Below are 13,660 nucleotides of genomic sequence, written 5' to 3'. Positions count from 1 at the left end.
AGTTTCCGATTCTGGGATGTTGCTGTGAATAGCTCACTGTGCAGTGATTCAGACTTCCAGGTTTTCAGATTTCTTTTTCTGACTTTGCCCCCATTGCCTGCCAGTCATCAGCTCAGTTTCAGATAGTTATCTTGTTCATTTGTCATCACCTGCAGGAGGATAAATGGAGATGGGTAATCATCATCAGGAAGGTTCTTTTTTTTTTTTTTAACTTTTAGCACTAACATCTCTGAACAAACTTGTCAGAACATGATAACAGGGGATGTGCACTGGACTAACAACAAAGGACATTCCCTCCCCCTGCAAGGAGCCCCCCTTCTGCCAGAAAAGGTAGGAACTGGTTTCTCCACTCTACGCCAGGGAACTTGCACCTACCCAGCGTACCCTAAGAGCATGCAGCCCACTACATCCCCAGGGGAGGCAAGCAGGCCATGCCCCTTTATTTATTCTTTATTAGGCTTATATAGTTAGATTTTTTAAAAAGTTTTGAGTAAATTACTTGGGTTCTTGTAGGCATTTTTTGTGGGGGCTTTGGTCCCTTTTAACCATCAAGCCTTCCTCCTCCTCCTGGCCGCTGTACTGACCTATTAATTTCCTTAGAGGGAAAGCCTTATGTCCCACTTGTTCCACTCAGGGCAAGTGTTATTCTAAACAGAGACACCAAAACCACAGCATAAACAGGCACTTGCATAGTAAGAAGCACACCCAAAATAGGATAATAATCTTTTTAATATCAGTTATATTATAGTTAACCACTTTCTTCCTAGAAATATGGACTTTGTCTGGACTAAAATTGAAGCAAAAAAAAAAAAAAAGAGTAATCAATCACAAAACAGGTCCCATTCAGAATTTCAAAGCTTAAAACTTCGAATCTCATATGATCAAAGATCATATGTTCGAAGTTTTAAAACTTTGAAATCTTGAACGGAGATGGGCATATAGCGTGGACCGGGAGATTTTCCTTGTCCTCACTGTAGTGCAATCTCAGAGTGTGTGGGGTGCAGCCCCCCACGTGGGGGTGCAGGGGGGCTTGCTCCCCTGCATACATGTTTATCAGGTGTTGGGTAGTGTTTTGGGAGGGGTTTCACAATTTTGAGAGTCCAAGCTGTCGAGATTCTGAACTCAAGATTTTGAAATTCGAGATTTTGGTATTTTGAAATTGTGAATGTAACCCTCACAAAACTCATTCCTAATCACATGACATTAATTGAATGCAGTTATACAAATTATGCCTAACAATACATTTATATACACACATTCTATATTAAATATCTATGTATTCTCTAGTAAACATTCCCTAATAAAAATAGCTATGATCTTGATATAAATACTTTAAAAATAATGCTTTAAAAATGTTTAAAATACAACAAACACTTGCTATATCACTTAAAACGTCTTAAACAAATTACTCATATCTAGAACATGTATGATAAATATGATGAAAATAATAAGTACTTAAAATTAATATAAAAATCTATTAAAGGTGACATAATGTGCAAGACAGTATGAAATAACTGCGTATATCTGTAATAGGCATTATAGTTCCTCAAAAATCAAATAAAATGTTGTATAGTTCTTTCCAAGATGGTGGTCGGCTAGTTAGCACCCTAACCACGAGCTCCTACCGTTAATTTTTATTTTATGTAGCCTTAACTGTTTCTTAATGGTAGTAATTATTACTCGCTGATATAAGAGGCTAATATAATATACCTGAAGTCGTTTGGTGGTCTGTTCTCTGGTAAAAACTGTATTTTTACCTTTAACCAGTTTCTGGGATAAGGAATACGAGTATCCAAGAGGCCTGTGTGAAAATTTTGTGCCTGACAGGATTCAAGGCTTCTAGCAGTTGGCTCCTTACTTCTGTTCTGTACATCGGTATCCAGGTATGACAGAAAGTGCGGAGAATATGGATGCCCAGAGTACCAAGGCAAAATCTCCTCAATTCTCTCCCTGAGAAAGATAACACTTGTAAAAGGTTGAGAACTTCAAAACAGTTGTGGATAGTAGTTCTTCAAATAATAAAACAAATGCTAAGACAAAAACTGAACCGAATCTTCACATCGACGATATGAAAGTAGCGCTTCAACCAATTCATGATGCTATCCAGGTTATATCTGACCAAATGTCTGGTCTTACTAAATCTATTAACCAGTTAGTACAAAGAATGGACACGCTAGAGCAAAAACACAAAATAATGACTTTAAAATTAGTCAAGTGTCTGATGTAACAAAAACAATTCTGTGCTTATTGAGGAATTACAAACTAAACTAACAGATCTTGAGCGAGAAGCCGGTCGTAATAATATTATTATTAGGGGCTACCTGAAACATATGATAACCAAAACCTTATTTTAATTTGTGGTCAGATTTTCAGTGCACTTTTGGGTCCGAGTTTTACAGCTGATAAAATAATAATTGAGAGGGCACATAGAGCCATTAGACGTAGACAGGATTCACAAATCCCTCGCATCATCTATACCAAACTGTTGAACTTTCAGGATGTTCAAAATATTCTACAGTCAGCAAGAAAGCAAAAATATTGGTATGGAACAGTCATAAAATTACTTTTACTCAAGACTTGCCACACCAAATAAAATTGAATAGGCAGAGGTTAGCTCCCTTTGTGCTGATTTAATTAAAAGAAATATAAGGTTTCAGATGAGATACCCGAAAGTGTCCTTTTATTTACATATAAAGAGACTAAATATTCAGCCAGTACTCCGTCTGAAGCTAAAGATGCTTTTATTAAAGCCTTCAATTCTTATCCAGTGTTATAAAAATGTATTTGGTTAACTCTCAGTTTGCCTTACAATTGCGCTGTGAAGAAATGCTGTTCGTTTACAAGTGCTGATATATGCAAGTGTTTTATGCGAGTAATCATTTGTTCAGCATGAGTGGTTGTTCAAGGACTATTTATATAGGCTGTCAAGATTTATCTTTTGGCAAATATACAAACAAAGTAAGTAAGCCTTGCTGTTGGTTTAACACTGATTTTGGTGTGGCATGATTTCTTTGTTAACTTGAACTATAAAGTGAGAAAACTCGAGTAGGAGTTGGATGACTGTATGATTCTTCAGATGCCAGTAAACAACATGATGTTCCGGAATTGGTGACTGTAAATGGTGTCATGATTAGTTCTGGAGATTATTTTCCTGGTACATTTCCTCCGTGTGGAGTTGCGTGAGAATTCTGGCTCTCATTTAACTGTAAAAGGCGGAACCACTGCTTATGATTCTGTCGCTGAGATGCTGATATGCTTCGCTTCATGTGGTTCTCACTTCATGAGGTTTCCTACAGTGACAGTTCATTGTTCTGGACTTCATTCTGTAGTTATTTAAGAAATGGTGGATACATTTTCTCCGTGTGGAGTTGCGTGAGAATTCTGGCTCTCATTTAACTGTAAAGGCGGAACTTCTGCTTATGATTCTGTCGCTGAGATGCTGATATGCTTCGCTTCATGAGGTTCTCACTTCATGAGGTTTCCTACAATGACAGTTCATTGTTCTGGACTTTATTCTGTAGTTATTTAAGAAATGGTGGTATAGTTTAATATATATCTAATGTATTACTTGTTAATGTCTGCCTTAATGCATGCGGTGGGGTCTGGTTTACATGACTCAGTTAGGATATAAATGGCTTCTCACAGTTTTTTCATGGGGTATTTGCAACTTAGTTCAGTATGTGCATGTATTATGTCCAGTGTTCTTATATGTCGATTTCTTATCTTAAATTATAATTTTTACTAGTGTTGTTGAATATGCACTAAAATATAATCTTAAAATTTAAAATATAATCTTAAAGTTATTTTAGGTATGTACCATACAAATGTTTACATTTTATAAATAATATTTTTTTAGTTTTAATTTTTTTCTGAAAAATCGCATATTTATAGGTTATAGTTAGTTAAGTTAATTTTACTTTTCCTTTTATTTATGGCTAATTTCATTGTTCTGGATATGATCTCGTGGGTGTTGGTTTATGGGTTCTAACATGGCTGTGTCTTGGAAACATTGTGTGATGTATATATGTACATATTGTTGGAGTATTAGTTTGTTACTTAATTTTTATTCTTTCTTTTGTTATAACAAGAATTATTATGCTAGCATTTCAAAAGCTTCACAGATGTATTATATATTATTTCCTTCCATTAGTTTTGAGGGGTGGGTAGGCACTGGGGAGGTATGGAAGGATTCTCTTTGCTGTCATATTTTGTTTTTTCTTTGTCCCTTTTCTATTCTTACCACTGTCATTTTATGATTATAGATAAAGGAAAGTATGGAAAATATAGGAGAAGATTGAAAATAAAAGTCAGCTATGTATTTACAATAAAAATGAGCGCTTTTGGTTTTACAAAGTCACCGTCTTTATTTTTTTTAGGCTTTTCCTTTCTTCTAAAATAGGTGTATACTAGGCCCACTAAGCTTATTGTATTATGACTTTATATATAGATTCGTGGAATATTAGAGGGTTGCAAAATAAGTCTAAAAGGGGCTTATCTGTCACTTGATTTTTAAATCATATGCTAATATATGTTTCCTTCAAGAAACACATTTGTATGATAGGGATTGGGCAGGAGTAAGAGAAAAGAAATGGGTGAAACTTATTATTTCTTCAGGTAATAGTTCTAGTGCTAGAGGAGTAGCGATAATTATTAAAAATCTTTCCAGGGTACCATACTTAATATAAGGTCTGATGTAAATGGTAGATGGTGTTTTTTCACATCTCAATTTCCTAATATTAATAAACCTATTCTATTTTTAATTTATATGGCCCGTGTTCTCAGCAATATATTTTTATTGCAGAAATTCATAATATTTTAGCAACCTTTAAAGACCATTATATTATAGCTGGGGTGATTGGAATGCTGTTATTGATCCTATTGTAGATCGTTCTAATAAATCTTCCTATTATTGGTACAATACCCAATCCTCCTCTGCCTTGGAAGATTTGATGTTTGACCTTAGTCTTACTGACCCTGTTTCTTTGAAGGACCAGATAACGAAAGAGGAGTTATACACTTATTATTCAAAATGCTCCAAATCTTGGTCAAGATTGGACTTCTTTTAATCTCGAATTTCTTACACACTTTGATATTGTTCTATTCTTGGATCCGAGATCCATCTCTGATCACTCTAAGATTTCAATAAATATTAACCCTATTCAAAAAAAAATTCCCCTCTAAATATAATAATTGGACACTCAATAATAATTTACTTGTAATAAAGACATTATTCAGGAAATTACTGAAATACTATCTAATCTTACCCTTAATCTGGATAGTTCTGATATACCCTTAGATATACAATGGGCAGCCTGTAAAGCTTATATGAGAGGTATTTTAATTAATAAAGCCTCTTTTCTTAAAAGGAAATATAAAGACAAAGAAATGGAACTTACAAATAAACTTCTCGAACTAGAAAAACAACAAAAATAAATGTAGATCCCAATAGAGATAATTTAATAAATGACTTACAATTCCAATTACTTCAACTACATAAACAGAACCTAACCATTTTTGAACAAAGGATGATTGCAACCTACTCTGAATGGGCACAAACTCCATCTAAATTTCTTGCAAAATTAATTAGAAACAATCAAGAACCTCCTAAGATATCTCGGCTACACCTTAATAATAAGATTTATAACTCTGACCAAGAAATAATACAACTTTTTCTAACCTTTTTCTGACATATATTCTAATGGAAGTACAAGTAGTACTACATAAAAATATGATTGAGTTTCTTAATTCTATTAAATTTCCCTCCATAAGTAAAAGTCAAGGTGACTTGCTTTCAGCTCCTATAAGCCTACAAGAAATTCAAGAAGCTATCTCGAATCTTAAGGCAGGAAATCACCTGGTCCTGACGGATTTACAGCTGAATTCTTTAAAACTTATAACTTATTGATTTCTTCTATATTATTAAAAGTATATAATTATGTAATAAAACATGGTATCTCAGATCTTTATTGGAATACTTAAAACGATTTTAATTTTAAAAATCAAAAGGACAAATCAGATCCGCACAATTATCGCCCCATTTCTTTGATTAATATTGACATTAAAATTTTAGCCTCTCTTTTAGCAAATAGGCTTAGGAAAATTCTTCCTTCTATAATATCCAAGGAACAATCAGGCTTTATGTCAGGTAAACATACTTGGGATAATACCTTAACTTTAGATTCATTAATGCATATTCTGAAAAAGACAAAAATCCAATTTATGCCTTGATATTAGATGCGAAGGCTTTTGATAGGGTTAACTGGATGTTTCTTTTCTTTCCTTATCATATTTCAATATTCCCGCTTCTTTCATAGATATGATTAAAGTTTTATATAATAACTCCTCGACTTGCTTGTGGATAAACAAAATTTTATCAAAACCAATACGAATAACTAATGGTACTAGACAGGGTTGTCCGCTATCTCCTTTCCTTTTTAATATATTCATTGAACCCCTATTTCTTTATATAAAATCAAATACATTTCATGTGATTCCTAGAGTAATGAATACTATAGTTTCTTTGTCAGCTTTTGCTGATGATTTAATTATTTACTTTCAACTTCCTAACACTGATCTTCATAAGATTGAATCTTCCATTGAGGCCTTTTCTAAAGCTTCAGATTATCAAGTTAATTTTCAGAAATCTCACATCTTTCCTATAAATCTTCAGGGATATAATCCAAGTTATTTTCCCTTGTCTTCCTTTAAAATTACTTTCGATATTAAATATTTAGGGATTTCCTTTAATCATAATGTTTCATCTACATTTCAAAATAATCTCCTTAAATCATGGTCCAAAATAACTCTTGATATTCTTAGGTGGCAGAAGTTGAAATTATCTCTCTTGTCTAAAGCTGCTATAATTAAAATGAATATTCTACCTAAAATTCTCTTTCAATTCAACTCTGTAGATCAGGTAATACCAAAGTCTTTTTGACTAAAATATGTAGGGATTTATCTAAATTTATCTGGTATCCAAAATCTGTGAGAATTGCATATAATAAACTAACTATTCCCAAATCGGGTGGAGGACTGGGACTGCCAAATTTTCAATTATACTACTTCATCATTTCGGCAAGTAGGTTATTATGTATTTCCAAATTTAAATTAGTAGATTATAATTCTTATCCCTTATGGTCTAAAATATGGTTTCAACATGTTATAAGTCTGAATTTGAATCCGGAGGCCCTCCCTTTTCTCGTAAAAGATTCCTTTAAAAATCTCAAACTCTCAAATAATTTAAAACATAAGATTATTATTTTTCAAAACTTAATGAAACTTATAAATTTGGATAAAACCTTTCCTTACTTCAACCCTTACATCTAAATCCTAATATTACAATTAATAATCTTCCTGTTAATCTTTCTAAATTCCGAAATTAAAAGCTTAGTGGTCTGGGATTTACTTAAACATAATAATGAATCATTATCTAACCTATGTGTGATATTGAAGATAAATAAAAATATTTATCGATAATCAGACAATTGAGAGATATTATTAAGTATAAATTTATACATCTTTTTGATAATGGACATAATATATCCTTATTAGAATCTGTTTTGCATAATCTTACTCTTCCCAAGAAAATGATTTCTAATTCATATAAACTTATATCATCTATGATAAATAATAGTCCATGTCTTTTTTCAAACTATTGGAATAATTATCACCCTCTTCTTTCACATAATCAGAAGCTTTTGTCCATAAAAAACACTATTAATTTCTCCCCATTTAAGAATCCTTTTACACACAATTGATGATTAACAATAATACATATTTTACTCCAGCTAGACTAGCAAAAATCGACTTCAATAAATCTCCTTCTTGCTCCTGCTGCTCAGCACCCTACGCTGATTTATTTCATATCTTTTGGTCCTGTTATCATACTCATAAACTTTGGACTTCGTTAAAGGTCCGTCTTCAAAATGGGATACCACAAATCAACCCTTTGTTGGGAACTAGCCATCCTTCACATACCTATGTGTACTCTTTCTTTATTTGATACCCATGTTTTGGTCTTTTTATGTTCTCTCATGAAACTGTACATCTCTAGAAATTGGATGGATCGTACTAAGCTTTGTTGGAATAACTTTAAATCATTGGTATTTACATACATGGCTGCTCACAAATTCATTAGTAAGAGTCCTAAGAAGAGTGCCCTTTATCTAAAAATTTGCTCCAAAGTTAATACACTTCTCCTTATTTCTTCTTGATTTAATTCAGTGGTTTGTAGTTTTAATTCCAATATTTAGTACTATTTAATTACTGTTATATTATGTTTTTCTGACAGCTTGTGGGGTTGCTTGTTGAAATTTTGTGCTGTGTATTTTATTTATCTTGTTATAACTTGTTTGGTTTTTATTGTATTAAAACAAAATTGCCAATAAAATTTTTTTTTTGAAAAAAAAAAAAATAAAATGTTGTATAAGCAAATCTTACAAATTTTTCCAAGTGTTATTGCTTAAAAATTCACTTGATAAAATCATCCTACACTAGAATTTTAGCAGAATGCAATTTTAAAAAACACTGCATGGCAATATGGTCATTCAGTCCAGGCCATAATGTGGCATTAAGTCTTAGTTGCCATATTAGTTCTTAGATTCAGTAAGGCTCTCCCAAGTGCCATCCCGAGGGTCTCTCACCACCTTCTGTAAAATTGCATAGTCCTAGTGTACTTGTCCTTCTCTGAACTGCGTGTGTCTGAATAAGGCATGGTTATTATTATCCTTAAGTTACATCATATAGGTGCCCATAAACTCTTTTATGGAGTGGCTGTTCAGTCTTACTTTCATAATAACATTTTGCAGTTCTGACATACTGCTATGTAATCCACACCACATGAATGACAACTGCTGCTGAAGTTAACCTGCGGGAGCCCTCTCTATATATTATTAGAAAGGTATCAGTTTCGCAAATATATCTGCATCGACTACACATGCCGAACATAATGTTCTAGATGTATTATCAATATTCATGGAGCTGATATTTTTATTTTCTAAGTTATTTTTAAAGTTTCTACTCCTTTTATAAACAAACACAGAGCCTGTCCCCAGTACATTGAAAAACGTTAGATACTTTTTAAAAATAGCCGTGTTCCTCCAAAGGACTTCTTTCATCTATGTTGAATGTCTACTAAACTGCAGTATCATTGTGCCTTCAAAATTAGCCCCTTCCAAATGTTTAGTAGTCTATACTGGGGCAGTACTGAATACCTTGGCAGCCAGTAATCACCTAAACTTGTCCTGCCTGCTTGTTTGAATTTCCACTGTCAATCTGGTTAGTAACCCATTTGTAAAAATATATGATGCAAGATAATTATCTCCCTTTACAATTTTTTTGTATGAAAACATTCTAAACTACCTAATCAGCTGTCCCTTAACTAGGTTGTTCTGTTTAGCTGGGTGGCAGCTGGTATAATATAGATAAGAATTCGGATACATAGGCTTACTATAAATACTAGATGAAAAAACTCTTCATGTTTAAATAAACTGATGTCCAAAAACTCAAAAATTCTGAAATGCCATTTGAATAATCTATAAAGTCCTTAAGCATAGACTCTGAATCATTGCATAGCACACATATTATCTATGTATCTGAAAGTAGCCCTTCCAACAACTTGAAAAATCAGAATCAATCACATAATTACATTCCCATTGCCACATGACTACATTTGCAAAAAGCCAGCACCTATTGTCACCCCTTTAACTTGTATGAAAACCTTACCCTCAAAAAATAAATACCTTTTTAACAATAACTCCATTAAATTAGTAAAAAAAAAAAAGAGTTTTATGGGATCCAAAAAAATCAAGGGAACCAACGCTTCTATAAACATTATTAGCTCATCTTCTTGTGGTATAGTAGGAAACAAATGGTGTGCATCTATAGTCAAAAAAGATATGCTGGTATAGTAGGAAACAAATGGAGTGCATCTATAGTCAAAAAAGATATGCTGGTATAGTAGGAAACAAATGGAGTGCATCTATAGTCAAAAAAGATATGCTGGTATAGTAGGAAACAAATGGAGTGCATCTATAGTCAAAAAAGATATGCTGGTATAGTAGGAAACAAATGGAGTGCATCTATAGTCAAAAAAGATATGCTGGTATAGTAGGAAACAAATGGAGTGCATCTATAGTCAAAAAAGATATGCTGGTATAGTAGGAAACAAATGGAGTGCATCTATAGTCAAAAAAGATATGCTGGTATAGTAGGAAACAAATGGAGTGCATCTATAGTCAAAAATGATATGCTGGTATAGTAGGAAACAAATGGAGTGCATCTATAGTCAAAAAAAGATATGCTGGTATAGTAGGAAACAAATGGAGTGCATCTATAGTCAAAAAAGATATGCTGGTATAGTAGGAAACAAATGGAGTGCATCTATAGTCAAAAAAGATATGCTGGTATAGTAGGAAACAAATGGAGTGCATCTATAGTCAAAAAAGATATGCTTGGTTCTCACAGTTCACTTGAAAAATGCATCAAGACATTCAATGAGCCTTTCAAAACATGCCCAAAAAATCATAAAGAGGTTTCAAACTTCTGTCAGTAAAGACTGCCAGTGGGCATGTCTTAGATCCCTGTGCAGTCGCAGCAGGACTAATGGGGGGATCCCTCACATTTTTTGAATTTTAGGAATACCAAAATCGTGGCTCCTTTAAGATCCTGTGCACTTAAAATTTGATATATACCTCAGCAGTCATTGTTCTTCACATAAGGCTGTCATATAAAAAATCTAAATCTTATATCCAGCATTTATTTAATTTTTAGATACTTGCAAATATTTACTTGCATCATACGATAACTTTGTTATTTTAGCAGAATAAATAATATTGAAGAACACAGTCCTACTCCCTTTATCGGGCTTTATAATACATATTTGACTGATCACATGAGAGTTTATTTAATATGTCCAGCTCCTCTAGTGTTAAGTTTTTCCAAAGGACCCCACTTTTCATTTTAAATATGTCATAGATCACATCCTCACAAGCCCTGTCAAACAAGGGCGGGGGGGTCACTCTTCATTAAAACATTCTTTGACTTCTGCACTATTTTGTTCTTTAAACATATTTGACAAGTTAAGTTTCCTGGTAAACAACTCTAATTAAAGAAGTGTTTTGAAACATTTTAAGAAAAGGTTAAAATATACAACAGAAATAATACTACTATAATTAAAAATATTATAACCTTGACCGGCATGCATAACATCACAATGTGAAAGTGTGGTATTAAAAGGAGAACACTGCCCTAGTTTCTCCCTCTTCACACTGTGAAAGTGTGGTATTAAAAGGAGGACACTGCCCTAGTTTCTCCCTCTTCACACTGTGAAAGTGTGGTATTAAAAGGAGGATACTGCCCTAGTTTCTCCCTCTTCACACTGTGAAAGTGTGGTATTAAAAGGAGGACACTGCCCTAGTTTCTCCCTCTTCACACTGTGAAAGTGTGGTATTAAAAGGAGGACACTGCCCTAGTTTCTCCCTCTTCACACTGTGAAAGTGTGGTATTAAAAGGAGGACACTGCCCTAGTTTCTCTCTCTTCACACTGTGAAAGTGTGGTATTAAAAGGAGGACACTGCCCTAGTTTCTCCCTCTTCACACTGTGAAAGTGTGGTATTAAAAGGAGGACACTGCCCTAGTTTCTCCCTCTTCACACTGTGAAAGTGTGGTATTAAAAGGAGGACACTGCCCTAGTTTCTCCCTCTTCACACTGTGAAAGTGTGGTATTAAAAGGAGGACACTGCCCTAGTTTCTCCCTCTTCACACTGTGAAAGTGTGGTATTAAAAGGAGGACACTGCCCTAGTTTCTCCCTCTTCACACTGTGAAAGTGTGGTATTAAAAGGAGGACACTGCCCTAGTTTCTCCCTCTTCACACTGTGAAAGTGTGGTATTAAAAGGAGGACACTGCCCTAGTTTCTCCCTCTTCACACTGTGAAAGTGTGGTATTAAAAGGAGGACACTGCCCTAGTTTCTCCCTCTTCACACTGTGAAAGTGTGGTATTAAAAGGAGAACACTGCCCTAGTTTCTCCCTCTTCACACTGTGAAAGTGTGGTATTAAAAGGAGGACACTGCCCTAGTTTCTCCCTCTTCACACTGTGAAAGTGTGGTATTAAAAGGAGGACACTGCCCTAGTTTCTCCCTCTTCACACTGTGAAAGTGTGGTATTAAAAGGAGGACACTGCCCTAGTTTCTCCCTCTTCACACTGTGAAAGTGTGGTATTAAAAGGAGGACACTGCCCTAGTTTCTCCCTCTTCACACTGTGAAAGTGTGGTATTAAAAGGAGGACACTGCCCTAGTTTCTCCCTCTTCACACTGTGAAAGTGTGGTATTAAAAGGAGGACACTGCCCTAGTTTCTCCCTCTTCACACTGTGAAAGTGTGGTATTAAAAGGAGAACACTGCCCTAGTTTCTCCCTCTTCACACTGTGAAAGTGTGGTATTAAAAGGAGGACACTGCCCTAGTTTCTCCCTCTTCACACTGTGAAAGTGTGGTATTAAAAGGAGGACACTGCCCTAGTTTCTCCCTCTTCACACTGTGAAAGTGTGGTATTAAAAGGAGGACACTGCCCTAGTTTCTCCCTCTTCCTTTGAAACCCATTCTCCTTCCTCTTCTTCCTTTCAGCTAATTTTAATAACCCCTTCCTTCCTTCCTGATATTGGTCCATCTGTTGGGAATATGGGGGTACCCAGCTAATCTCTGAGATTTCCTTGGGCGGGAGGTCTGAAGGGTTCTCCAAATCCAGAATGTTGGAGTCACAGTTGACTTCCACACTAACACCTGTTCATTATTGGAATAATCCGTGTACCCTTGCTGGTCGGACCAGAATTACCATCGTTCACCTCCTCAACCAGACGGTTTGCTTTATTTGGATCCCCGTTAGAGTAATAACTGTTTTTCCAAAATTAAAAACTGAGTATGCCTTTTTGTTGTAATCATTGTTGTCACATTTCAATCATAGTGTCATTGACTTGCTGGTTTATCTTTTTTTAAAACACTCTGATATTTATCGTGATAAGAATCAAATAATGAATGATTCTTTGTGTTCGGGTACAAAGCATTATGATCTAAAATTAAACCATTAATTTTATGTTCATTCTCTTTGATTAACACTGTCATCAACTCACATCCATACTGTTCAAACATAGTTGTCAGCTTGGAATAAAGCTCTGTACTGGAATCCAGTCTATTTGGAAACTTCCATACATGGAGTCCATTTGGTACCCTGCTGTTTTTAATGCATTATCTAAAAGAAGGCATTGTTTGGTTATAAACTACAGAGTTTGGATATTTTTTTTCTCAAAGGTTTCTGACTATTTGGACAGGAATTCTCACCAGCCTTGGCAGAGGGGGTGATATCACCCATTTGCAGAGATTGGAGGTTTACTGTAAGACATTATTCATCCCTGTCAGAGATAAGGGACTATAATTAAAGCTTCACTGCTGGATTTATGTAAGGGTTCGATGTCAGATCTAGAGAGTACAATCCAAGTTTCACTGATGCAGTTGTCTTGTGGGTTCTATTTAAAAATAAATAAAATCCTTGATTATTTTTACATTTGTGTTTATGTTTATAGTGAAAGTGCTGGCTTTACCTTTTATAATATGTTTGCCTCTTTCCTTACAGTTGTGAAGCTAGGAATTAGTATATTAAATTAAGAGG

The sequence above is a fragment of the Protopterus annectens genome, chromosome 13.part0, assembly GCF_019279795.1.
Source record: "Protopterus annectens isolate FY-2018-M chromosome 13.part0, PAN1.0, whole genome shotgun sequence".
NCBI lineage: Eukaryota > Metazoa > Chordata > Ceratodontiformes > Protopteridae > Protopterus > Protopterus annectens.
Note: the sequence above shows the minus strand (reverse complement) of the source record.